The 26,187-nt window shown below is 38.3% G+C and overlaps 2 long non-coding RNA genes across 21 annotated transcripts in view; both read right to left on the bottom strand.

Annotated features, from left to right (window-relative positions):
* LOC131400139 (uncharacterized) overlaps positions 1-23,068 on the bottom strand; it is a 92,602-nt gene extending 69,534 nt beyond the window's left edge. For 8 of the 20 annotated variants that reach the window (XR_009217319.1, XR_009217318.1, XR_009217313.1 and 5 more), the window contains exons 1-5: positions 22,158-22,926; positions 21,105-21,293; positions 19,593-20,604; positions 18,257-18,351; positions 704-1,036 (exon numbers count right to left, since the gene is read on the bottom strand). This is a non-coding gene — a long non-coding RNA (uncharacterized LOC131400139). Of the gene's footprint in view, positions 1-703; positions 1,037-18,256; positions 18,352-19,592; positions 20,605-21,104; positions 21,294-21,375; positions 21,592-22,157; positions 22,927-22,964 lie in introns of those variants that run through there. The other 12 variants (XR_009217324.1, XR_009217321.1, XR_009217315.1 and 9 more) reach the window with 8 other exon arrangements.
* A 31-nt stretch (positions 23,069-23,099) lies between these two features.
* Positions 23,100-24,901, bottom strand: LOC131400140 (uncharacterized). Its single transcript, XR_009217331.1, has 3 exons — positions 24,654-24,901; positions 24,035-24,128; positions 23,100-23,753 (listed from the first exon to the last, which is right to left on the bottom strand). It is a non-coding gene; the product is annotated as an uncharacterized LOC131400140 (long non-coding RNA).
* Positions 24,902-26,187: the final 1,286 nt, after the last annotated feature.

A 26,187-nucleotide genomic window follows, 5' to 3' on the forward strand; every position in this document is an offset into this window, starting at 1 on the left:
ATTTCTTCATAAACATTTGTCTACCTTTGTATCCCACATGACCAATGTTTTATTTTTAAATACTTTGTTATGGAAATTATCAAACATATACAAGAGTGAAACTAGTTTAATAAACCCCCATAAACCATTCTTGCAGCTTCAGGACCAATCTTGTTTCATGTATGCCCCCTTATTGGATTATTTTGAGAAAATATATTTTTAATTCATACATACGTTAATATCAAAATTTTATTCTGTCCATTACGTCCAAAGAGAATAGCTGATTCCTTAAATATGATTATGTCTATATCAGTAGACTTCCATCTTAGGAAATACCATCATAACAAAACTTTGTCTATATAATGATTTTACACTATGACAAACTAAATTTAGTACTTCATTGATCTATTTGGTTCATTTATCAAATGAAAATGCCAATATCAGTGATGAAGAAATTAACTAGGTATTTTTTTTATGTATAACTGTGTGTAAGTATAATGCAAGGTTTTTGTTTGTTTTGTTATCGTTTGTCCATGTGAATACTCCTGTGTCTGATTCTGAATGCTGGAGAGCTGGGGCCAAGATGGTAGCTGGTGAATATTGCCTGGCTCTCTCCTCTGGGAAGGAAGAACTGAGCTTTTACAGGAGCAGGGAGGAGCAAAGCCAGGCCTCAAAGAGAAAGGGAAGTGAAAATGTAACATGTCTAGAGCTAGATACTGCATACCTGTTCTTATTGATGGCTTTCACATCACAGATTCTAATTGGAAGACACGACACGTTGTGTATTGTGTTCATCTTGAAGGCTGACAATACTTTGATTGATTCAGCTGTTACAACTGGTATTGATTGTAAATACAGCAAAATCTCATTAATTTTGATCTAATTGATTTCTGTATTTACAAAACTAAAACTGTGAGGTTTTAGCCTGAAGACAATTAGCATTGCTTGATTATTAAGAGATAGCAGGAGTGACCCATCAGTCACTACTGCTCAATCTTGCTGTCGGTGGCAACTTCTGCATGCTGTGTAGACTCTCCTCCTGTACTCCCATCCTGCACTGTGACAGAGACAGAATGAATAGATATGATTGATGGAAATCATGATCAGCTTTGGTTATAACTAAATACATTATCCTGATAGAAAAAAATACGTGAAGTCTAAAAATAGTAAAAGTTCTATTTACAGAATTTTATAGTACATTTACTAAAATACAAAAAATGCATACAGTTACTCCGTATATTTTACACTTGAAAATGCTTATAGAGAAGCACTTCTGAAGAAATCTGTCCTTGATTAACCACAACCTTGTTTTCTTTTCTCTCTTATGTGGCCTCCCCCAAGACTTTACAAATAATTCTGGTCCATGAAGCAGAAGATGACAAGGCAAAACTGCTTTCATTTATTATATATCTGCATACATATATATATATATATATATATATATATATATATATATAGTAAACCACACATGTTATATATTTTATTATTATATATTTTATTTTTTTAGTCCCCACAATATAATCATCTTCACCTTGAGGTACTAAGATGGCCCCAAACTGTAAAACTCACCGGTTCTATTGCAGAGGCTGTTTCCATTCAATTTAATTGAAGAAACACTTGATGTTATTTGCCTTTTCTAGTTATAGAACATTCATTGAGCCCAATGTGAGACATTATTTAAAATGTTTTACTTTAATGTTCTAGTTTATTAATTAATTGAATAAACATTTACTGATCACCTGCTATGTACTAGGCCCAGTTCTAGGCACAGTGAATATGGAGGTGAACAAAATAAAGCCCTGGCCTTCCTGGAGTTTACATCCAACTGAAGAACCCATTACAAAAATAATGTTCAATACACTTTACCAATCTTTTGAGAGAGAGACAATTATTTTCATTCTCACTTTATAAATTAAAAAAAAAAAACTGAGGAACAGAGAGGGGAAATGTTTTATCCAAGGCCAAATTCCAAGCAGGTAGAATCGGAGCCACTGCAATCTGATGGGCAGTTACTGTAATGGGAATAACCGCACTATATGTCAATTATTTGGCCTATTGTTTTCTGGTGTTACTTTCTCTAGCCTTGTGAATTTTCACCCAATACATGTGCAGTTTAGTACTTAATCATAAACTCCAGGGGTCTCATCTGCAGATCTCTGGAAGTTTCTAGCTTTGCAGCTCCTTCCTCTCTACTATTGTACTTACAAATCCTAGCCACCTTGGATTCCTCAGACTTTGATTTCTGTCTCTTCAACTCAGCAAAGCCACGGGACTCTGCTTGGTTTCCCTCTTCTGCACTGTGACATTGAGCATAACTTTAGGAAATAGGCTGGGTCAATTACGGGGCTCATCTTGTTTGATTTCTCTTTCTCAGAGATCACAATCCTGCACTACCTGTTGTGCAATGTCTTAAAATCATTGGTTCCCATATTTTTGTCTGGTTTTCTAGTTGTTATGGTGGAAGGGCAATTCCTATATCAATTAGCACTTCATGGATAGAAGTGAAAAATTCTGGCATCCTGTATTTACAAAATCCTACTTTAGGTTGGACAGATTTTTCTTATATAAGGGAATTCTCATACACTGCTGGTGGGAGTGCAAACTGGTGCAACCACTATGGAAGGCGGTATGTAGATTCCTCAAAAAATTAAGGATAGAACTACCATATGATCCAGCTATTTCACTGCTGGGTATTTATCCAAAGAACTTGAAAACACCAATGCATAAAGATACGTGCACCCCTGTGTTTATTGCAGCGTTATTCACAATAGCCAAGACTTGGAAGCAACCTAAGTGCCCATCAAGGTATGAATGGATAAAGAAGATGCGGTATATATACACAATGGAATACTACTCAGCCATAAGAAACGATGAAACCCAGCCATTTGTGACAACATGGATGGACGTTGAGGGTATTACACAAAGTGAAATAAGTCAGAGGGAGAAGGTGAAATACCGTATGATTTCCTTCATTAAGTAGTAGATAATAACAACAACAAATAAACACATAGAGACAGAGATTGGATTGGTGGTTACCAGAGGGGAAGGGGGAGGGAGGAGGGCGAAAGGGATAATCAGGCACAAGTGTGTGGTGATGGATTGTAATTAGTATTTGGGTGGTGAATATGAGAACATGATGTAATCCATGCAGAAATAGAAGTATAATGATGTACACCTGAAATTTACACAATGTTACAAACCAATGTTACCACAATAAACAAAAATTAAAAATATATATATATATAAAGTGCCAATAAAATAAAATAAAATACAATAAAATAAAATAAAATAAAATTGCCTATTTGGGGATATGTCTTTTTTTTCTTTAATTCATGTTAATGGTGAATATTATCATTTTTTAAATGAATGCATGGTCATAGTGAACACTGGGGAAGATTTGTTGACTTTTGGTATATTTACTTCTAGATATATGTAGCAATAGCTTCCTATAATATAGAGTTCTTCCTCTTATTTCAATTACTCAACATTATAAGCATTTTCATACAACATAAATGTTTTTATAAAGATTATTTTAAAGGTTGTATAACATTCAATCATATGGCTGTACCATGATTTTCTGAAACATATGAATATTGAAAGCCATATTTATTTTTCTGCTACTTAGAAAAGAAATATAAAATAGTGGTTAATACTTAAAACTTTGAAATCAGACATGAATGAGTTTAAATTCTAGCTTCTCTGCTTACTAGTAGTGTGGATTTAGACATCTTTCTAAATCTATTTCCTAATCTCAAACTAAAGACAATATTATCCTTTATAGGATTACTGTATACATCAAATGAGATAATGCGTACAATGTGCTTACCATAGAACTAGCTGTCCACAAAACTTAAGTTTATTATGTTCCTGATTTATACTAGGCACTACACAGCTTTGGAGAAATTGTATTTTATTATTTTGTAATGAACATCATTGTGCCTGAGGAAAGAATAAGTCAGAGGAAGGGAAGTGAATTAAGTTACATAGGGCCAAATCCACAAGGACCTCGTTTACCATACTAAAGAATTACTGACTTGCTCTTGAGCTTGATTTATTTTTCATATGTTCATATACATCACTCTGATACTGTTCAGAAGTACATTTAATCTTTAAATTAATTTGGAAACAATCCACATGGACATCAATTTGTTAACTGACATCTATTCAATCTAACAAATTCTCATCTAGTAACATCGAATGTTTTATGGTTTTATCTTCATACAATCATATTTCTCTTCAAAATATTTTCTTTTCTAAAATTTTCATATTTTCCCTTAGTTTTATTCCTCAGTAGTTTGTATATTCTGTTGCTATTCTGAGTGGCTAATTTATTTTGTAATTGCATATTGCTGTTTTACAGGGTAGCTATTGATTCTTATATTCTTGGTTTTGTATGTTTGTCTGTGGTTTTTGGTTTTTGTGTGTGTGTGTGAGGAAGATCAGCCCTCAGCTAACATCTATTGCCAATCCTCCTCTTTTTGCTGAGGAATATTGGTCCTGGGCTAACATCTGTGCCCATCTTCCTCTACTTTATATGTGCAACACCTGCCACAGCATGGCTTGATAACTGATGTGTAGGTCCACGCCTGGGACCTGAACCTGCAAACCCCGGGCTGCCGAAGAGGAGCACACGAACTTAACTACTACGGCACCAGGCTAGCCCCTATATTCCTGTTTTATAACTAACCACTTTAGTGAACTCTTTTTAGTTTTAACAGCTTGTCTGTTAATCGTATTTAGTACTATAAGCGAATATATCATTTATAAGTACGGATAATTTATTTTCTACCCTTCTAATAATCCTACCTTCTAATTTTTTGCATTTCTTATTATATCATGTAATTCATGCTGGAAGATATATAATAGTAGTGACATGCTTATCATTCTCTTCCTGGATTTAATAAGAATGCTAGTAGTATTTCACCAGTAAGTATGATACTGCCTTTTGGTTTGAGATATACTCTGTTACCTCTCTGTATATATATAAAATATTATTTCTGAATTAAACGAAGAATATAAACATAAAAATATATAACAGAAACTGAAAATTCCTGATACGACCATCCCCAGAGAGAAACAGTTTGGTGCATATTATACGCATTTTATGAAAATGTCTTTTAAATTAACACTTTTTGACATCTTTACCAACCCCTACATGTATATCTACTTCATTCTTTCTAATTGCCATATATTATTGCATTCTACAGATATAACACGTTACTTAATCACCAGTTTATGGCTACTTTGGTTGATTCCAATATTTAGTTATCACAAACAATGCTGCAATGAACATCCTTATATATTTACTTTTTGTACACGTATAGATGCTTTTATAGGTACGCTGAGCCAAAGGTTATGAATAGATTTTTTAAATTTAGTACTGCAACTCTGATATTTTAAAAAATGTCACCTCTCAAATTTTGCATTTTTTGAAAGTCTTGTAGACTTGAGGTTCCTCACCTACTGAGTCAATTAAGTTCCTTGCTTCTGCCGGATATTGGACACTACCTTGAGAAAAGAAGCCATTGCTCAGCTAAGAGGTTAAAAATTTGAGTTCCTAGGATGCAAATGGAGACAATATTCTTTTAATCATGATGGTTTTGAGAGAGAAAGGGATTTTCAAGATTTAAAAACTTTCCTCTATGTATGAAGAACAAACCTTAGATCTGAGCACAGAGATTTACTATAATCTGCAGTGTAGAGTAGATAGAGAATATGACAATGTAAATTACCACTGTACAGGAATGGGAAAAAACTTTCCAATGCTGAGAGGAACATGCAGAGAGCCAAGAAAAATTGAGACTATGTTGAAGATAATGTCTGCATCACTGAAAGTGTTCAGTGCCCCCATCCCCTAAACCCTGGCCCTGTGTTTAAGTGGAGGTAGGTGAATAGAGGGGGACAAAGTAGTATTAGTAATTTTTAAAAGAAAGGGGGAATCTAAAAGCTTATGGTGCTTTTGATCTTGTTCCCTAGGGAAGTCTGGAAGAAATGCTTCACAGGTTGCAAATACGAAGCTAGAGTGGCTGTAATAGAGCAGGAATGGTGATTTCATGTATTTAATAAAAGAGAGGGTCTGAGAAGCCACCCTCCTCCATTTGCACACAATTTTCACCAGACATAAAAGAGGCCCAGAGGATCCCAGGAGACCCCGAGGACAAAGTAGAAGGTATGTAAGAATTAAGTCAATATGGTTCTCTGGGGTCAAGATGGCAAAGAGCATGAGTATACCTTAAAGAGGCACCAGGGTGGATATCCCAAAGCTAAAGTCTAGATGGAAGATACCAAGAAGTTATCAAAGGATTGGCCCCATCAATAAGAACCAAGATGGGAAGCCTAGTAAGCAAGGAGAATTGGCTGATTGTCCTAGAAATCTCTGTATATTTCTCTACCATGAGAAAACACCATAAGTTATATTAATTGCAGATCCTTCAGCAGCAGATGAAGGAAGAACAGAAGGCCATATCAAACCAAGAGAGCTGAGTTCTATCTTAACCAGAGATCAGTAGGTGATTACAGAGAAAGATAACTCCTCTGCGGCTTCCGGAATGCTATATAAATTTTCCCTATGTCCAGACGCCATTCGTGGGAATGGGAAGAGGAGGAAGCGGAATAAACCTGGAAAGTTTGACCATTTAACTACAAAGAACTGAGCTCTCCTGAAACCATTTTTCAACTTTGGGGGATGTTCAGTTACTTTGAATGAGCAAGTTTAATATATGTCCCCAGATGCTGCCACTACTGAGAGGGCTTAACAGTTCAGAGCAAGTGGCACATGAGTGGTCATGTGTAAATTTTTACCACATTGCAAAAATTATTTCCAAACTGTCCTCCAAAAGGTTGTGTCAATTTACATTCCTATAGGAAAGTGTGAGAATGCTTATTTCCCCACCCATACCGGAGGGGAGGTGAAAATGGAGGATAGGATGCTAGCTCTCCAGTAGGTATAAAAAGTGAAAAGTGCAGCCAATTATCTTATGACACACTGCAATTGTAGTCTACTTTTCAGAGGGTTCCACAAAGTGAAATACAAAGTAATGCATTTCAAGTTCCATGGCTCAATTAAAATTTACGCATTCACTAAAATGATTGAAATTAGTAACAACCTGGTTTGTTCCTTTCCCTACATGATATATAACTTCAGTAAATGATGTCAGAAATATTTTTGAAAGTGTTTAATTATAAGAAAAGGATACCTCTGTCTTTGTTATTTGTTTTCCCTTTTAAAACATTATTTTAATTAACAATTCTTTCTGCACTGACTCCACTTAAATAGAAATGTGAATGAGCATTAAAAATTCATTCAATGTGTTTAAAGTATTTCTTTTTAAATGTCAGGAAAGATGTATTACAAGCCTCTACTCATCTCAATTCTATTTGCCTCAGAAAATCTTTGTCTATAATATGCTGCATATATTTTACGTTAGGAAGGGTAACAATGTATCCTTCATGATATAAGACATTACATCTTTAAAATGCAAATAATAGAAGTGAATGACATCAAAAATCTTTAACTACTGAAAAGCCCAAGTTTAGGATCTTTTGCTTTAGGATTTTCACTCACTGAACTAAAACAGTCCTAAGATCAAGGGTGATAATTAAAATGTAATAGGAGGAAAGGAAGTTTTGATAAGATGTTAGTTCTGTAAATGTTTGACAACCTAAAGTATTTTCTTGTTCTTTATTCTTTTCAGGCTTGTCTCCTCAAGAAAGTATTTGCCTTTCCTTCCATATTATTCAATTGTGACAGTTTATTTTATAAAAGTTGACAATTTTAAAATTTTAGGCAAAACTTTGTGATTTCCAATTAAACTTGTCAAACTTGTTGACATTGTTACACAAATTATTTCAATCAATGAGTGAATCAGGAAAAAAGAGGCAAGTATATTATAAAACTTGTTTGACTATCTCGACAAACCTGTTAATATCTTGAAAAAGTCCAGAATTTTGCTACTCAACTAAGCCCTCTTTGTAAAAGGCCCCTAGACACAACAGAAGGCAGAGCTGTTATGTCTTTAAGAAGGCTGATTTGTTTGAGTAGATGATTTTAACTTGAATTCTTATTAACCCAGATCTTCTATTGTTCCAATTTTCTTTGTGAAAACTAAAATTCTCTCACATAATTTTGCCTGCTTAATGTCAGAAGGGGCATATTTTAGATGCCCTTGTAGTATTAAAAATATGTAGGCAAGAAATCACAAAAAGCAAGAAAAATGGTGGGATAAATGTTAACATATTTGAGAAACTAGAAAGCCTCAAAGCTCAAGTGCAGTGATAGGTTAATGGTGTCTGATTAAAGGAGAGATTATATTATTTGTCATACATGAAAAATCCCGGGCAAAGATCCATTTGCCCATGCTAAGTGAATGTTTGGATAGAAGGAAGTATATGGTCAGAAGGAGCCACCTGTGGAAAGATCAGTGGACTGGGGATCAGAAACTAAGTGTCACCATACCTATTCCTGTGTAACCTTGGACAACTTAATGCCTCTGAGCCTCATTTTTGTCATATATAAAACAGTAATGCCTGTGTCTCCTAAATCTGACAGCATATAGTACAGGGCCTCATAGATACTTGTTACATCTGAATATGATTCAAGGAGAAATTAAAGAAACATTAAAAATTGGTCTAATAAGAATTCTTCAGGTCAATCTCATTAAAAAAAGTAGTTGGCATTGTTCACTCCTATCTCTTAAAGTTTTTTCTTCATTAATACTGCAGAATTAGGCAGCATCCAGTTTGGCTAGTGTTACTCTGGATTTAGTGATGCCAAGGAAGGCACTGTCCCTGTCTTGGGTGGTTCTGAAATACTTAAAACCATGCATTTCTCAGAAGGGCAGTAATTGTTTTTGTTTTTGCACAAACTTAAAAAATATATGAATCTCATTATAAGGAAAACATTTCCTCAGACCCCAGATGTTGACTTATTTTTATTTTAATGGCTAGTTAAATATGCACAATCATAAAGCTAAGAATAAACTTCTCATCCTCATAGCACTTATACACCTATAAAACGGAAACATTTACAAATTAAATAAAACCATATTCACATAGGCGATCAAACTCAAAATCACAATATTAATTTTATATGAAGGATGATGTTTTCCAACTAATAGATCGCTCCTCATACTATGAATGCAGTAATGACTGCTGTGCAGGTTCTTCTGAGTATTCAACATGCCTATGCTACTCTGTGTCTTACGGCAACTCAATTTTTTTTACTACTTTTCTCCATTCAAACTACTGTGAAATTTTCATTTAGACTGTGTGACATAATAATTTGGCTTATACTTGGTTCAAATACATTATTTGAATACTTAATCTACCTCCCTTTTTCCATTAATTCACAATTAAAATATCATACAGTTAATAAAATTGCTTGACAGGGCTCAGTTCCAGAGTATTTCATCTAGTTGATCCAGAATGTGATTACATTATTTTTATAGATCATTGAAAAATACAAAATATAAATTTCTTATAGAAAACTTGCAGACCCAGAATAATATATCTCTGGACTACCAGGAGTCCATAGTCCCTTGTTCAAAATACTGTGACATACAGTACTGATTTAATCATGTAGAGTTAAGAAACACAGATTACATGTTTCAGAAGCTGCTTCAAAACATTGTGGCATTATTTTGCTTTCTATGGTTTTGTAATTTGGTCTATCACAGTATCAGAACAATTAATTCCCATTCCTTCCTCTGTCTCCTGGTTGGTAGCCACCCTATAGATGAAGCCTTTTCTCTCCATCTTGAGTCACAATATCCCACAGCAGTTACACCTTGCACTTAACACATTAGAGATTTAAATTACACAGATTTTCTTCTTTTAATTGCAGCCCTTGTCTCTCACTAGGAAGTTGACCATATAAAACGTGTAAAGTTGGGTCATGAGAATGAGAAACAGACTAAACTACGCTCAGAAGCATTCCTCGCCTGGATGACTAAGGAATAAAGTAAAACCTTGTGGGCCTGATATCCTTTTCACTCAAAATGAGTTTTCTTTCTTAGCAGTGACTCAGTGTATCCTGCAAATAGACCCTATGGGCTTGCCTCACTAGTCTTCCAGATGTGCCCAGGCATATTTGAATCCCAGGAAGGACACAATGTTGATCAACTGGGTCCCCATCTTTCACAAGAGAAACAGGAGATACTTAACTGTTGCTGCATTTTGGAAATCCAAGTGCTGTGTTACATACTAATGCAGGTGACTGACTCCCTAGGATGATTCCTGGTCTCTCCTGGAAACTTGTCTAAATGGAAAAATACAATAGAGAAACCTCTAAGAATTCCTGACTACATTGCTATTCCAGGAGCATCCATTAGTTTCCTGTGCACAAAAGTCTGTGACTTTGGGTCTAGCGTGCAGCATGTTAGACACATCGTATGTGATCAGCGTTCTCTCTAATCCATTCTTAGGTGCTGCTGGGTAACTCCCACTTTAGACCACTGGCTCTGTCTTCTTTTTATGCCTTAAACACACACTAGATAGACTTACTTGTATTCTGCAATATACCCCATGCTATAGTCTGAGTTTTTGTGACCCCCCAAAATTCATGTGTTGAAATCCTAACTTGGAAGATGCTTAAGTCATGAGGGTGGAGCCCTCATGAATGGAATTGGTGCCCTTATAAAAGAGGTTCCAGAGAGATCCTTTGCCCCTTCCATCATGTGAGAATAAAACGAGAAGTCTGAAACTTGAATGAGGGCCCTCACTCAACCATGTTGGCACCCTGATCTCAGACTTGCAGCCTCCAGAACTGTGAGAAATAAATTTCTGCTGTTTATAAGCCACGTAGTCTGTGGTATTTTGCTGTAGTACCCTGAACAGACTAAGACACCCCATGACATTGATTCCCCGCCTTTGCTCACTCATCTCTATCTGGAACACCCGTCACAAAAGTAGATGTGACTTCCCTTAAGTTCTACGACATGCCTAGCCGTCATTCTCCACATCATAGTAATTTCCTAACATGCTAATTACATCACCTTTACAGCTCTATCACACTCTTATTATTCCTAGTCCCTTATTCCTTCCCTCCATCTCTATTTAACTCAACTAATTGAGGAAAAAATTACAAATGCTCATCTATCTATCTCCTATAGTTTCAATTAATAAAGTAATTACTCAAATTAAGCAACAGTTTTCATGATTATCCTGTTAAAAAATCTGTTTTAGAAAGTTTTAACATTTTATTAAAATAAAATGACGTTTTCTTTGAGGGCTTAAACTGAGATAAAATATAAACAGGGCCAGTTGTTCCATAAAGATACTTGGAAATGTGGTGTTCCTGAAAAGAAGAAGAGTTGTGATCCTCAAACCAAATTTACCAAGGTTGGAAAGGGTGCTCCCTATATATGTGTAATACAAAGGCCACTTTTTCCAGCAGAGGCCATAGCTCAGATTTTTTTTTTTCTCCCTTCTGTTGGCCATCACAAGGAAATAGTTTTGCTTGCTGCTTAATGACACTGCAATTTTATAGATCTGTGGGCAACTGAAGTCTACACAGTAGGATACAAAATTTCCAGAATCAAGCTGATAGATGGTAAAGATCAAAAGCCAGAAAAATCAAGTGGGATCTACAACAGCGATCTGATAGGTCTTGGATGATGTAGTTATAAAGTATTATCTGTTTCTTTTGAGAAACAAATAGTGAATACACAGTTTGACATTTATTCTATACTTCCAAATATTATTCTTTGTTTTGCTTTTTTAAATTTATCTCCATTTGTGGGTTGGAATGAAGGAGAGGGATGCTGTTGAAGGAGTAGTCTTTTCCCAACACCACATTTTGGTCCAAGTGCTGCTGTGCTAAAGCCAGATATTTGAGGAAAAATATTGCCAGTGTCTTTCTTAAAGGGTCCTCCAAGCATAGAAATTGTGGACTGCACTATTCTTAGCCTTGCTATGATGCTATTAAAGCCAGAATTCAAAGCAAAAAACTACATGCAGAAATTTTGTTTGAGAACACTGAGTCTCAGATATGTGGATACACTAGAATTCCTTCCTGAAAAAATACTATTCCTATTAATCAATTTATTCAATTCAACTAATTGAAACATGAATAAAATAGGTATTAAGTGCTTATGGCTAATTTTTTTTAAACTGAGTCTATGACTATCCAATTACAATATTTGATTTTGATATACACAACTCAGTCAGTGTTTGGACTTCGGAGGAACACCGAGCACTTATATGAAAAATCTTGCTACTCTAAATGATTATTAGTATTAACTTAAGTGAAATCTTGTGTTTTGGATACAGAACTCTGCATAAAAAAAAGTAGAGATTTAGTTTGAGTCTCTGAAAGAAATATAAACATACCTGTACCATCAAGGTATTTTTATGTTGCAAATAACAGACACTTGTTGGCATTAAGCTAAAAAGAGAAATTGAATATGGAGATATTGGGTGAGTCATAGAACTCAAGGTGTAGGAATATAGCTAAACTTCAAGAATTAAAACCAGAAATTGAAATGCCCATTAAGCTTGCCACATCTTCTTTCTGCTCCTATCTCTATATCTGGTTCACTTTTTTTTTAATTCTAGCTATAGGCAGGTCATTTCTGCTTTTGAGGATGCTAGACATAAAACATCATCACAGCCTACTCCCAAATTTTCATGTCACTGGTCAACCTACTTGAAAGAGACTAAATTTTTGACTAAATTCAAAATTCACAAGAATGTGTTTTTCTAGCTACTTGGTCTAATCAGTTGTGACCAGGGGTATAACTCATGTTGTGTGGATTTACCTGTAGCTCACCCCTTGGAAAGATGACAAGGAAAGGTTTCAAACAAAGGGAAATTGTTGAGAGTTGGAAAGAAATCTAATAGGTGCTGAATATAATATGCAACGTTGGTGCAAAGTCAGCTTGCTGAGAGAGGTGGAATGAATCTTGAGCTAGGGCATATGATGGCTGCACCATCCAGAGCAAGCAATCAAGCAGACCACAGTAGAGTGTCCATACAACTGGGTGGTGGCTTGGTAATTAACATTCATTTAGCTCCTAACAGCTACAACACTGCTATGAAGTAGGTATTACTACACCAATTTTACAAGTAAAGAAAATAAGATTCAAAATTTTAAGTTCTTTTCATTTACCACTGCTAGTAAGTGAAAGGAAAAGAATGTCAATGTATGTTCTTTACACTCTGCTGCTTAGAAAGCATCAAGGCCAGATGAGATTTAGGGAAGTTCTGGTACCAGAATGTCCATCCAGAAAGTCCTAGTGGTGAGAGAATCCAAGAGTGATGGTTGAGAAGGCTGATGGAACTGAACTTTAGTTCTGTGTTTCCAGATCTGATATTCTCATAGACCATTTAGCTAATGCTTATGAATAAAGCAAGCAGAATCCAGATTCAAGAGCTAAACAGGATGTCAAGCACAATCATAACGCTAATTAAAGGCAGTATCTGCCATTTCATAAGCACCATTATTGGCCATAATGTTTACCGGGTACCTGTTATAAGTCAAACCAAAGCCTCTTCCTAGGAGACTGTAGAATATAGCAGAGTAACTGCAGAGTCTTGATTCCTTAGTGTGATCTATAAGGCTCTCCAAGTCTAGTTCCAATCTTTCTAGTTGCATCTACCCATACTCTTTTTATACAAATACATTTACATTTCAACCAAACAAGACTTAACACCATTTGCCAAACATGCCATGTTATTTTAATAGTTTAAACACAACCATGTCTTTAATTACTCCCCTTCTATAACCAGAACATGACCCTCTCCATTTCTACTGTGTAAGTTTCTATTATCTTTTAAGATCCATACCACTTGCTCTGTCAAGACTTATCTGAAATAACTTTCCCACTAGAGTTGAGTTCCACTCACAATATAATATTTGTAATCTGTGCAAGTCTGTAAACCCCATTAAACTGTGAGCACCTTGAGGGCAGGAAGAAAGCATTCATTTTTTTCTCTATCCAAGAATCAAATTATTGCTAGATTACCTGGCCAAACACCATCAAAAGCTTATCCCTCACTCCTCAAAGCCTTGTTTTACACGTCATGCTATTTCAACTGGGGTCATTTTGGAAATCTGTATGGCCTACAATGGTTCCTCCTAATTTCAGCCTTCTGATTCACACACAATCACAGGTACTTTGCCCTTATCTGAAAAACATATATCTAAAAAATATGGGTTAACTTGAATCATGATATTCATGGGACTAAAAGCATCCTTCATCAGATCTTAGTAACTGGTTACTGCTACTGGCTTTACATATGTGTTTTCTTCTACTTTCGTTGGATTAACTATTTTGCTTACAGTTAGATCAACAAATGATCCTTGGCTTAAGGTACTTTGTTCTTTTTGTTATAACACATTATTTTCCAATTTATCTAAGAGACACCAAGCTCATTTAATAATAAATGCAGGAAAGCCTGGACTCATGATTTAGATGAGTATTAGCAATTTGTCCTTTTTTTCTGTCATCTCCAAAACACCGCAGCAGTCTCAGAAGGTGACCATATTGCTGCCTTGGTAAATCTGGGGGTGACATTTTGTTAATCCCGCCTTCACCAAGCATTTTCAAGTGCAGACCTTTGGGCTTTGTTGGATCAAATGGCACTTTCCCCATTAGCACAAGAGCTGTATGCCAGAAAATATTACAAAATCTATATACATATACATATGGATTAATTTTATATAAAGAAAGAAAAAATAAGCATTATTTATATCTAATGTAGTCATTGACACTAATCTACATTGACATACAGACGCCTTCATTTTGTCTGTTTATGGAAGTGAAGGTATCCAAAGGGAAAAGTGGGAATTCCACAAACTTTACTCTTTTATTTGCTTTAAGCACCATGTTACACATTGCTTTTTATTTATGCCCAGTTAATTATACTTTCATATTATTTTATCTAATAATTAAATTGTCACAAAGTGGACAAGTGGCTTAAAGATTTTAGCGGAAATAAACCACAGACTGTAGATAATAGTGATGACTCAAGCACAGATAAACACAATACACTGCCAGAACTGACCCTTCTCCTTCCTTAGCCTGATCTGAATCTCCAGAGTAAAGGTGACATATTAACATGTTAATTATGAGTAAAAAGTAAAGGCCTTTTCACAGGATCTTATGCTACTGAAAGGACATTTCAAAGATGGATGTTTGGAATGTTTTCATCACTACGGGATTTTTTTTCTTTTGGCCAAAACAATATAAATGTTGCTATAAAACCTCTCTTATCTGTACACATTAAAAATACAATTTTATAGACTGTTTTATATTCCAAGTAAAGAGTTTCAAAGATTTTAGAATCTATCTGTTAAACATAAAAATGTCACTTTTAATTAGTATTACTTTCAACTGACAAAATAGACAGTTACTTTCTAATTCTCACCATCAACACAGTTTGCCTAACTGGTATTTGGGATTGAAAAATGTATAGCATGATGTGCTGCTTCCATACAAATCTATGTATCTCTAGGAGCTATTTTTTTCATGCATGTCAGCGTTTAAAACAAACTTTTAGAACTGAACTTTGTACCAGTCTTTTGAATTGCTCTATTATAGATAATTAAATGATTTAAAAAGTAACAATAATGAGGCCTATTTAATCACATTTCTCAATAATTTTTCTCATTAAGGAAAACAATTGATCTATTAATGATTTTTTGAATGGTTATTTCTTCTCTAGCTCACAAAGTCTATTTCTTTGTTTCCCAGCTTTACTGAGGTGTAATTGACAAAAAAAACTATATATATTTGAGGTGTACAATGTGATTATTTGATATATGTATGCATTGTGAAATAATTACCACAATCAAGCTAATCGACATATCCATCACCTCACATTGTTACCATTTCTTTCTAATGTGATGACAACACAAGATTTACTATCTTGGTAAACTTCAAGTATGTTATACAGTATTATTAACTATAGTCATCATGCTATACATTAGATCTCCAAAACTTATTCATCTTATAACTGAAGGTTTGTGTCCTTTGTCCAACATCTCCCCATTTACAAAGTCTATTTCTATATATGTTTAATGAGATACACGTTTTATTTGTAGTTCATGTATATATTTTATCAATAAGTATACATATATAGGTATTGGGCATGTATGCTCAATTGTTTTAACTGTTAGATGTGAGCAAAACAAAAGAAAAAACATGGACTTTTGTACTCATTGAACAATAACTCTCCAAGTTTCAGTTATACAAGATGAATAAATTCTATGGATCTGCTGTACAACATAATGCCTACAGTTAACAATATGCTATTGTGCACTTAAAAATTTAAAGAGGGCAGATCTCATGTTAAGCATTCTTACCACAAGAAAAAAAGAAAACAAATCATAATTATAGTGATGGTATCACAGGTATATGTATATGTTCAAACTCATCAAATCATATACATTAAATATGTGTAGTTTTCTTTTTGTATATCAATTACACCTCAATAAACCTGTTTAAAAAAAGAATATGGAGACAACTGATATAGAAGATAGAGTTCAAATTCGTTAGTAAGGTGTTTAATCCCTCCACTCTTGAACTACTGCATACCTCTTTAGTTATCTCTCCTCTTCCATCCCTTCAGTCACTCTATATCCCCTGCGTTATCCCATCCTCCTGTGCCCAATTTTCTTCGCCTCCACATTTCTGCAAAACATAATTTCATCTGCTTTTGCTGTTCTCTCACCTATGAATGCTCATTTCCTCTATCATATCAAATTCCTACTCAGACCTCAAAAGCCAGCTCATGACACTTGGTCATATCTTGCTTCGTTATGCTTCCATATAACTCTTTTTATACCTTCATTACAGCTCTGATCAGTTATCCTTGTAAGAGCTTCCATAAATGGCTCTCTCCTCTCATGAGTTCCTCAAGGTCAAGGATCACATCTTATTTATGTGTTTTCCCAATGCCTAGCATAGTGACTTGCATGGCATTAGCATCAATAAATGGGTTGGTGTGTATCTCCTCACAGGAAAAGAGAAATGGCTATGCTGTGATTAAAACAATGGGCTAGTTTGAAATGCCACAAATGCTTGCCTCCAGCCACCACTGTAATAATGTTTTGCTTACATATCACTTTTCATTTTAATCTTTAAATCGTATTCTTATAAGTAAATTTTTACAAGGATTCTGGGAATTGATGTGACTGCAATTGGAAGTATTCCAAGTATTTTATTGAAATAAGAGGCAGTGCAAGAAACTGACCAGATGTGAAACACTATGAACATGTACTTTGGGCATATCATTTTAGTTCTAGTGAAATATGGACAGGGGAGTAATTTTTCAAAATTGTATGTGGGATTCACAGGCACAAAGCCCATTATTTTCCCACATGTACCTGAAATAATGGGGGTAGGGATAGCTCTGCTCCTATGCTCCCTACACACATCTAAATAAGAATGAGACTACAGGGACACATGAGAAGTGCTCAATGGCTTTGCAGTGGTTTGTAATTCTCTCCTCAACAAATAATGTCATTCTCAGCATGAAAATACTGGTAACATATGCAGTGAGAATGGAGAGTCAACAGTGAGGTTCAAATAGGAAACTGAAAGATATCTATTTTCTTTTTATATATTTAGGCCAACATGGGATTTAAGAAAATACATAAGAAATCTAATACTTGCCAAAAAAGCGTAAATTAGGAGACACTCAATTAATGACAGTTCATCGTGTTGTGAAGGACCATTGGGTTTGGAAGAAGCCAAACATGATTTAAGAGTGCTATATCAGCCACTTACTAGCTGTACTACTTTGGGCAAATTACATAACGTTTTTGCACTCACGTCTTTATTTTTTTCTTTTCTTAAATAGGGGTAGTAATAACTGCTTCAAAAGATTATTGTATTAATTAAAATAATGCATGCTTTGCTTAACAAGTAGATGTTTAAAATTATAAATGCAGTATTAGTGATGATATTTTAGCTTACAAATTATAAAGATAATTTTCTTTACTAAAAAGTGATTTTAATTATTCTGAAACTCATGTATTGCATAAACCTAAGTAAAGCCAGTCTTCCGTTCAAAGAGAAGAAATGTATTTTCTAATACAATAAATGGAGATAAGGCTCATATGGCAGATTGTATTCATGTCCCAAATACTTCATCCCTTGCTGTATCCATTCCCTCTGCCATATGTGAAATTTTGCAACATCTTTTCATGCTGAGTAGGGCTCCTTTCCCACTCCTTGACTCTGATGTGCCAGTTCCAGACTTAGGCTTCACGCATGTTTCTACAAACTCTCTTATGCCTCTGCAAACACGCTGAGAAAGGCATGCTCAGGCTCACCTCTTGGTCTCAGGAGCATGATGAGACACACTTGGAGCAGGTTCACCTTTAGCAGAGTCCAACATCTATCAAGGGATTTCTTGCCAAACTACAGTCTGGAGAGATAATGATAGTTATATAGACATTGAGTTTGGGCAGTTTAATTATGCAGCAGTGGCTAAATTGATACAGACACAACAGTTGAGAAGGAGGAACCTATATGCTATTCAAAGACGAGGGTGATATGATACCATACATGACCCAAAGCACTCTAGTCAAAACATATCACAGCCCTTAAAATCCTCACAACTTCAGCTAATACTTAGTGGTTATGTGTTCCTTCTGGAATTTCCTTGCTAAACTCTAACTCTGCCACATGGTTAAAGTAAATATATTAATTTATCCTCATAACTTCTAATAAGTTAATATTTATCAGGGTTGAGAGGAAGGAAAATGGAAAAGCAAGAATTCTAACCAAACAGGTTCAGGGAGCTCAAAAGTGCGAAAATAACTGCCAAAAGCAAATTTTACATTCTTCCAAGTTGTTCTTCCTTCAGAATTCTGACAAAGAAAAACATTTCTATTAACCTTTTTTATGACCATGAGGGTAACTTCCATTCACTGTAGAACAATTTGGAAAACACCTAAAAAGTTTGAGGCATATAAATATCAGTAACAGCATAATGCAGATATAATCTTTGTTAAAATTTAGATGTGTATTATTCATTACATTTAATTGTGTTATATAAAGTTTGTAGGTTGCTGTCCAAATTTATATGCCATTTTCTGAGAAACTTTTGCACATACATAAGTATTTTATAAACACATTAAGTAGCCTAGTAAACATTTTTGAAACATGATTTGATTCCATCATATCTTTGCAGAATGATTTGTGAGAGATGTTTTGACTGCTGGTCTATCATATACTTTAAACATTTTCAAACTGTTTTCTAAGCTTTTTAAAAAGTTTTTAATCAGATGATATGGTAAAATTTTGAATTATACATAGTCATTTCCAGCACGTTTTTTCCTTTAGGCTTTGTTCCACAGTGACAGTCCAGTGACTTGGTTAAGAACACATGTATTAACTCATTTAATCAACTAAAAACCCTAAGAAGGCAGTACTTATTTTTACCACATATTTATAGATGAAGAATAAAGCTTAGAAAAGTTAAATAAATTGCTTAAAGCTATGAACCAAATACGTAGTCTGATCTGAAGGTTGCACATTAAGCTAAAGGATACCAAGGCCGACACTCAACCTATGGCTGCATAACAAGCCATCCCGAATTTCAGTGCCTAAAAATACATTGTTATTTCCCGTGATTCCATAAGTTAACTGAGAATTTCTTCTCACCTGGGCTCACTCATGTGACTGCAGTCAGCTGAGCTGGGGTGGTCTAAGGTGCTCTCTCATATGGATCAGGTTCCAGCTGGAATGGCAGGAATCCGTAGGCTGGTTGGGCCTCTCCCTCCACTTGGTCATTCATTCCTGAGTCCTTCAGAGCATGGTGAGCTCAAGGTTCCAAAAGAGCAAAGGCAGAAACTGCAAAGCATCTTAAGGCTTAGCCTAGGAAGGTGAGCAAAGTCACACCTGAAACATCCTATTGATAGAAACAAGTTACAACCCAGCCCAAGATCACTGCCTGGGGAAATAAATTCAACCCCTGAAGGGAAGAGGAGAGAAAGTCCCATCACAAAAGGGTGTGTTAACAGGGACACAGCATTCAGTGAGTGTTGTGATTGCAACAATCCACCAAACCACTACGAAGTATTTCGACAGTCATTTGCCTTGTAAGCCTTTGTTGTTGTTTCCAAAGTGAAACCTCACAGGTTAACACAGTGTTAAAAGGTGGGGCGTCCCTAAGTGACAACAAAGATCATTAAGATGTTGTTTTGCCTGGAATGGAGCAACTTTAACGCCTTTACAATTACTGACAAAAGTCGTATACTTCACTTCGTTAATCCTATGTTTTGCTTAGAGTTGGAAGGAGCCTAGGTATGTAGTTTGGTGACCAAACAGTGCTAGATTACCGATATTCTTTCCAGTTGATTGCTGGAAAACACTGAGTTGTTAGTTCATGTGTCCCCATTTTGGCCAAGGGAGGAAGTTGTTTGTTCTATGAATCGTGTAGTCCTAGCCCTCCCCGACTTAAGTGACCATCATTGGTAGAGAGGACCAAAGCAACAAGGGCTCGCATGATTGACCACAAATGGCAGCCTTCCTTGTACTGACAAGATTTGCAGGTGGAATGGTTTTGAGGACAGGAGCTTGAGCTGGCTGACTTGAACCCCGCAGAACTGCTTGGCAGCCCTGGGACAACTTCTCTTGGCAGCCTGCATTGGAGGGGTATGTTTGAGCGCAGAGACTTAAGGGAATGGGAAAGGAGGAAAAGAAAAGACGGTCAGGACTGAGAAATCAAAATAAGCTGCTTCCGTGCCCGTCATGGGAATCAGGAGAACACAGAGCACCAGGGTGCCACACCGGCCTCCAGCCCCCACCCCAACCCACACAACTGCCACTCTCAACTCTCCCCTGTCCCTCTCAGGGGGCACAAGAAGACAGAGGGTGGCAAGCTTCCTATGCCTCATTCTCCCACCTCCTGCCCCATTCTCACCAGCTGTCTCAGCAGATCAATTGCAGGAGTGTGGGGATCAAGAATTACTGTCATCACCATGGAAATGCCATGTTATTCCCACGGAAGGTTGTGAGATTGCTTTAGGAACCAGGAGAGGATGAAAGAAGCATGAGAGGAAACCTGGCCAATCAGAGCCCATCAGAACCATCCCCTTCCTCTGGGCAAACCCTTTTCTCCTCCCAGCCCTTCTTCCATCTTGTTCATAGAGGGGGCCCCATCTCTCTCTCCACCTGTGTTCATTCCTCCAGGGGTGCCCTTCCCATGTCTGGGCGGCATGGAGTGATGTCCCTCCCACAGCTGCCCTGGGATATCCATTTCTCACCACAACTCAAACACCTTCGTATGCCAGACATGCCATCATTACCATGGACAAGGAGGGAACATCACACTGACAATCCAAGCCCTGTGTCTGCTGTGTCCTGAGAGGAAGAAGACAAACTGATTACGTTTCCCAAGTGGAACTGGGCAACTGCGGACAGAAATGCAGTGGTTTCACTGTACCTTGCTGAGAAACTAGCATCTGAAGCCCAGGGTTCCTCATTCCCATGTGCCTCCATGAGTGGGGAGGCAGGGGACTCTGTCCTCCACCTCTGTCATGACCTCCTTTCATTTCACCTGTTTGTGTACCGGCCTCTTCTTCCCCTACCTGACTACAGGTGCCTGGAATGCAGGGTCCTGCTGGGCATCAGCTTTCCTTCTGCACCGTGACCCCAACTCCTGCCAGTTAGAGGCATGGATCCAATTGCGGTGAATGAGTAAAGGCACCCATAAGAGACATGGATGCCTCTCGCATCTCAACCCTAGCTGCACACCAGGCTCTGATGCTTCTTATAAACGTGAAATAACCTGTGTGGGGTTTGTGGAATGTATAAACACGCCGGCACATGATCCACACTTCCCCCTAAGTAAGACTTTCCATATTCACACCAAAAATGTAAATAAAGGCCATAAGGATTATCAGGACCCCCAAATGCTTGCACAGCCTCTGGGGGGAACTCTTCTTAAATGCAGAAAGTGGAGGATTTCAAAAGCGCCCAGAGGGTGCTCCCCCCACAATCCTAAGAATTCCTAAATATCATCTCTCGTGGAGAAATGAAGTGTATCTAATAGCAGAAAAGAACACGAAATACTACTGCAAACCAATGATTTTGGTGGCGGGATACTGTGTCCATGTTACTTGATGAGACCATGAACATCTGGGGGTGTGGAAAGGGAAGCTATCCTTACAACTCTGACGTGCTCACACCTCCACCCTCTCACCCTCAGAAGCAACTTCCCTTTACCTGCTCTCACAGCCAGCTTCATGCCAGCATCTCTGCTTCCTGATTCTCAGATGGTGCTGCAGGGCGAAAACTCAGCCTGCAGGGAGCAGGGAACCAAGAACCAGCAAAATTCACTGAGCCAGGCCATATCCCTATTAACCTGGCATAGATACACAACAGCTAGTCTATTTTTCAAAGCCTTTTTAGCTGAGGGCAACATATATTTTATGAAACCCGGTTACCTGCACAGGTCTTTGTAATACCAAGGCATTTCCATTAGGGCAGTGTGGACACCTCCAAGTATCCCAGGCCACCAGACTGCCCACCCACGCCACTTTGGAAATTTCACGTTTAAAACTGCCTGCGTGTCCTGACAAGCGAAGAAGCTTGGCAGGAGGAAAGGCTCCAGCCTGTGCTTCTCCCTCTCCCTGCCAGGCCTCACCTCTGCAGAGCCAATATAGCACAGTGGATAAGAGCACAGATCCCAGAGACGGTTGACCTTGGTCAGAGGCCCTGTGCTGCCCCTGCCCAGCCCCATGACCTCAGGAGGTGGCTGAACCCTGGGAAAGCCTAGAGACCTTGCAGGACAGGAGCAGACACCTGGAGCAGTCATCGCTGGCTGGGCATGGCGAGGGAGGGGAGCAGATAACCTGGAGCCCTTATGTTTTCTAGCTTCGAGTGAAGGGTTAGCTTTTCTGAGATTGGCAGCAAAGCGGCACACACACAAGCTGGCCATGAAATTCCCTCAATGTCTTGTAAGGAAACTCACCTGGGCGGGGGATTGGGATACCCCCCCCATTCCTGACATACGTATGTAAAATGTAGCACCTGCTCCCCTGACACAAAGGGCTGCTGTCCCACAGATGGTGTCCAGGGGCTGGTGTTCTTGCATCTTCGAATCTTTCCCTCTCTCTTGCTTTTTCTGCTTCTCTCTCTCTTCGTCTGTCTCTCTCTCCCCCTCTCTCTCTCTCAATCTCTCTGAGCGCACACAAAACAAATGAAAAAGGAAAGACAAAATGGCATTTCTCTTCTCAGGTCTGACCTGCCTCCCCTCCCTTCATTCCTTCACACACATATAGAGAAAAGACAAAGCCAACACAGGGACAACTACTCACCACGTGTGTGTCCTGGGCACCAAGTTCAACCCCGCTCACATGGTGACAACAGACAACTATGTAGGCTGCTTTCAGTATGCGAATGGCCACCTGAATTTCTTCAAAACTCTCGCCAAGCCAACCCCACCACCCTCCCTCTTTCACCCTACCCAGACGGGGTGTGCCCTCCCCTGCCCTGAGTGCAGGTGGAAAGAATAAGACTTTCTCCTTTCTCATCCCCAGAGCAGGAGTATCCTTGCCTGATGATTTTCATAGTAGGACTAGGTGTCCACTTCAATGTGGTTTGCCTGCGTCATAATTCAATTGGAGTTAAGTCCGCTCAGAAGAGAAAGACACTCCAAGCCCCCTCCTGTTTCAAAATCACTTACCTGAACTGCAAATCACAGAATAGCAATGCAAGCTCCTAGGGACCAGGAGGCAGGGAAGGCAGAGGACTCAGCATTTGCTGGGGTGGAGAGGCCAGGAATCCTTCTCCCACGCAGCCCCTGGAGGGAAAAGAGCCCTGCCCACCCCACCCCAAGCAACTTTCAGCCCAACCCCTGGAGCGACCCCACCCCCTGGAGTGACCAGCCTGAGAGTGGCCACAAACTAGCCCACATGGGCAGGGGCTCCAGCCTCCTGGCTCCCCTCTCTCCTGCATCCCTGCCTGAGTGAGCATCCCCCTCCCTGCGGCAGGTTAACACACTGGTTTGCAGGCCTGAGAGGGAATATGGACCCTGAGACTCGGCCAACCACAGTCTTCTATGCCCCGCAGCTCCCGGCCCCTCTCCGAGGGATACCCACCTCACTTCTGCATCTGCAGAATAATCTGTGAATATGTGCAGGAACCAGGAGACAGGAGAGATGATTCAGGGTATGTCAGATCCTCCTGTAGACACTCACAGAGAAAGCAGCCCAACTCTTTAATTATAAATGAGTAATGAGAGACAGGAGTCTACACTAGATAGTTTTCCCAGGGGCATCCACTCCAAACTTCTTCATAGCCAGAAGGAACTCAAGCGTTCCCTCAGGCAGCACAGTGCTGAGGGTGTCCTGAAGCCAGGAAGCCCCTTCCTTCCCTCTGACGCCGGACTTTCCAGGGGTCCGGCCCCCAGAGGGCCGTTTATCAAGAGGATTTTTTCATACCTTTTCATTCCCATGTACCCGTCTCCTTTCCCAGATTCTAGAACAAGGTAACTAGTCCACATGTAAGAGAAGGGGAAGAAGTGCTGAGGAGATGCTTCCCAAGACCTACAGGGGCCTTGCTGGAGGAGCCTCTGCTTGACAGCCTACAGCCCCCAGGGGCTGTTCTGAGGGGCAGCAGGCCCCACAAGCAGCGTTGCCACTGCTTCATCAGCCCCCGAGAGGACATGTCCAGGGTCCCCCATTTCCCACCGGGACAACTGTTTCCCTCTTCCCCTACCTCCTTGTCGTTCCTTGTGGAGACCGACCGCTCACTTCCGACCACGTCCTCCACTGTTGCTCTCCCTCTTCCACCTCAGGCTTCTCAATCTTCCTCGGAGATTGCATCACAAAGCCGAAGAGTAGACGGAACTTCCGGGGTGGGGATGGGAAGCGGAAAGGCTCAAAAGGCAAAGCTGGAATGCTCAGGTCTTTTGACAAATATTGATTGAGCACCTCTTTGTCTAGCACAGGGCTGTGCTAGGGGCTGGGCGCACACACAAATTCACTCTCATGGACCCTTCATTGCTCTTGGGGGTCGTCAGAAAATATGCAAGGAAAGGAAGAACAAGAATATGTGTTAAGGTCATTATTATTATGGAAAAATACAACTAGTTAATATGAAAATAAGACTAGCTTGGACTGGGTGGATATGAAAGGCCTTCCTTGTCTTTATTTTTCTTTTCTTTTGAATTAATCAAACCTATAGCAATGTGCACAAATCTTAATTGTAACTCTATATGTATCTTCCATGTGTATCTAAATATAGAATATTTCCCATAGGTAAGGAGTCTTCTTTATGCCCCTCCTAGCCAATACCTCCCCAACTTAACTACTCTTCTGAACTCTATCATGATCATTTAGTTTTGCTGCCTTTGGTCTTCATATAAATGGAAGCAGACGCTGTGTGCTCTTTTATGTCTGGTATCTCTCTCTCAACATTAAGTCTGTGAGATCCATCTCTGTTGTTATATATAACGGGTTTTTTTTTACTTTTTAATTGCTCAGTAGTATTTCATCAAATGAATATAGCAGAAGTTACTTATTCATTTAAAACTTGATGGACTTTTGGTTCTTTCCAATTTTTAGCTATTATGAATAAAGGTAAAATGAACACTCTTGTATATGTGTTTTGGTGGACCTGAGCACTTATTTCTGTTGGGTATGTAAACCAGGAGTGGAATTGTTGGTTCATATTGTTATATATGTTTAGCTTCAGTTTAGAAAACTGCCAGACTATTTTCCAAAGTGGTTATATGGGCGTTTTGCTCCCACTTGCAATGTCTGAGAGCTCCAGTTGCTCTCTATTCTTCGTTTTTATTTATTTATTTATTTATTTTTTTTTTTCCCCCAAAGCCCCAGTGGATAGTTGTATGTCACAGTTGCACATCCTTCCAGCTGCTGTATGCGGGACGCGGCCTCAGCATGGCCAGAGAAGCGGTGCGTCGGTGTGCCCCCGGGATCCGAACCCGGGCCGCCAGCAGCGGAGCGCGCGCACTTAACCGCTAAGCCACGGGGCTGGCCCTGCTCTCTATTCTTATTCTGAGTTGTTACTGTTAATCTTTTTAATTTTAGCCATTACAATTTGCATGTTTATATTTCTTGAATTTAATGTGTGTTTCTATCATACTAAAGATCATTGTATCATTTTGTATAATTATTGGCCATTTGAGTATCCTCTTTATGAAATTCCTAATTAAACTTTAATCACTTTGATTGACTGTCTTTTTGATTTGTAGTATTTTTGTACATATTCTGTATATGGATCCTTTGTT

Source organism: Diceros bicornis, chromosome X (genome assembly GCF_020826845.1).
Source record: "Diceros bicornis minor isolate mBicDic1 chromosome X, mDicBic1.mat.cur, whole genome shotgun sequence".
Taxonomy (NCBI): Eukaryota; Metazoa; Chordata; class Mammalia; order Perissodactyla; family Rhinocerotidae; genus Diceros; species Diceros bicornis.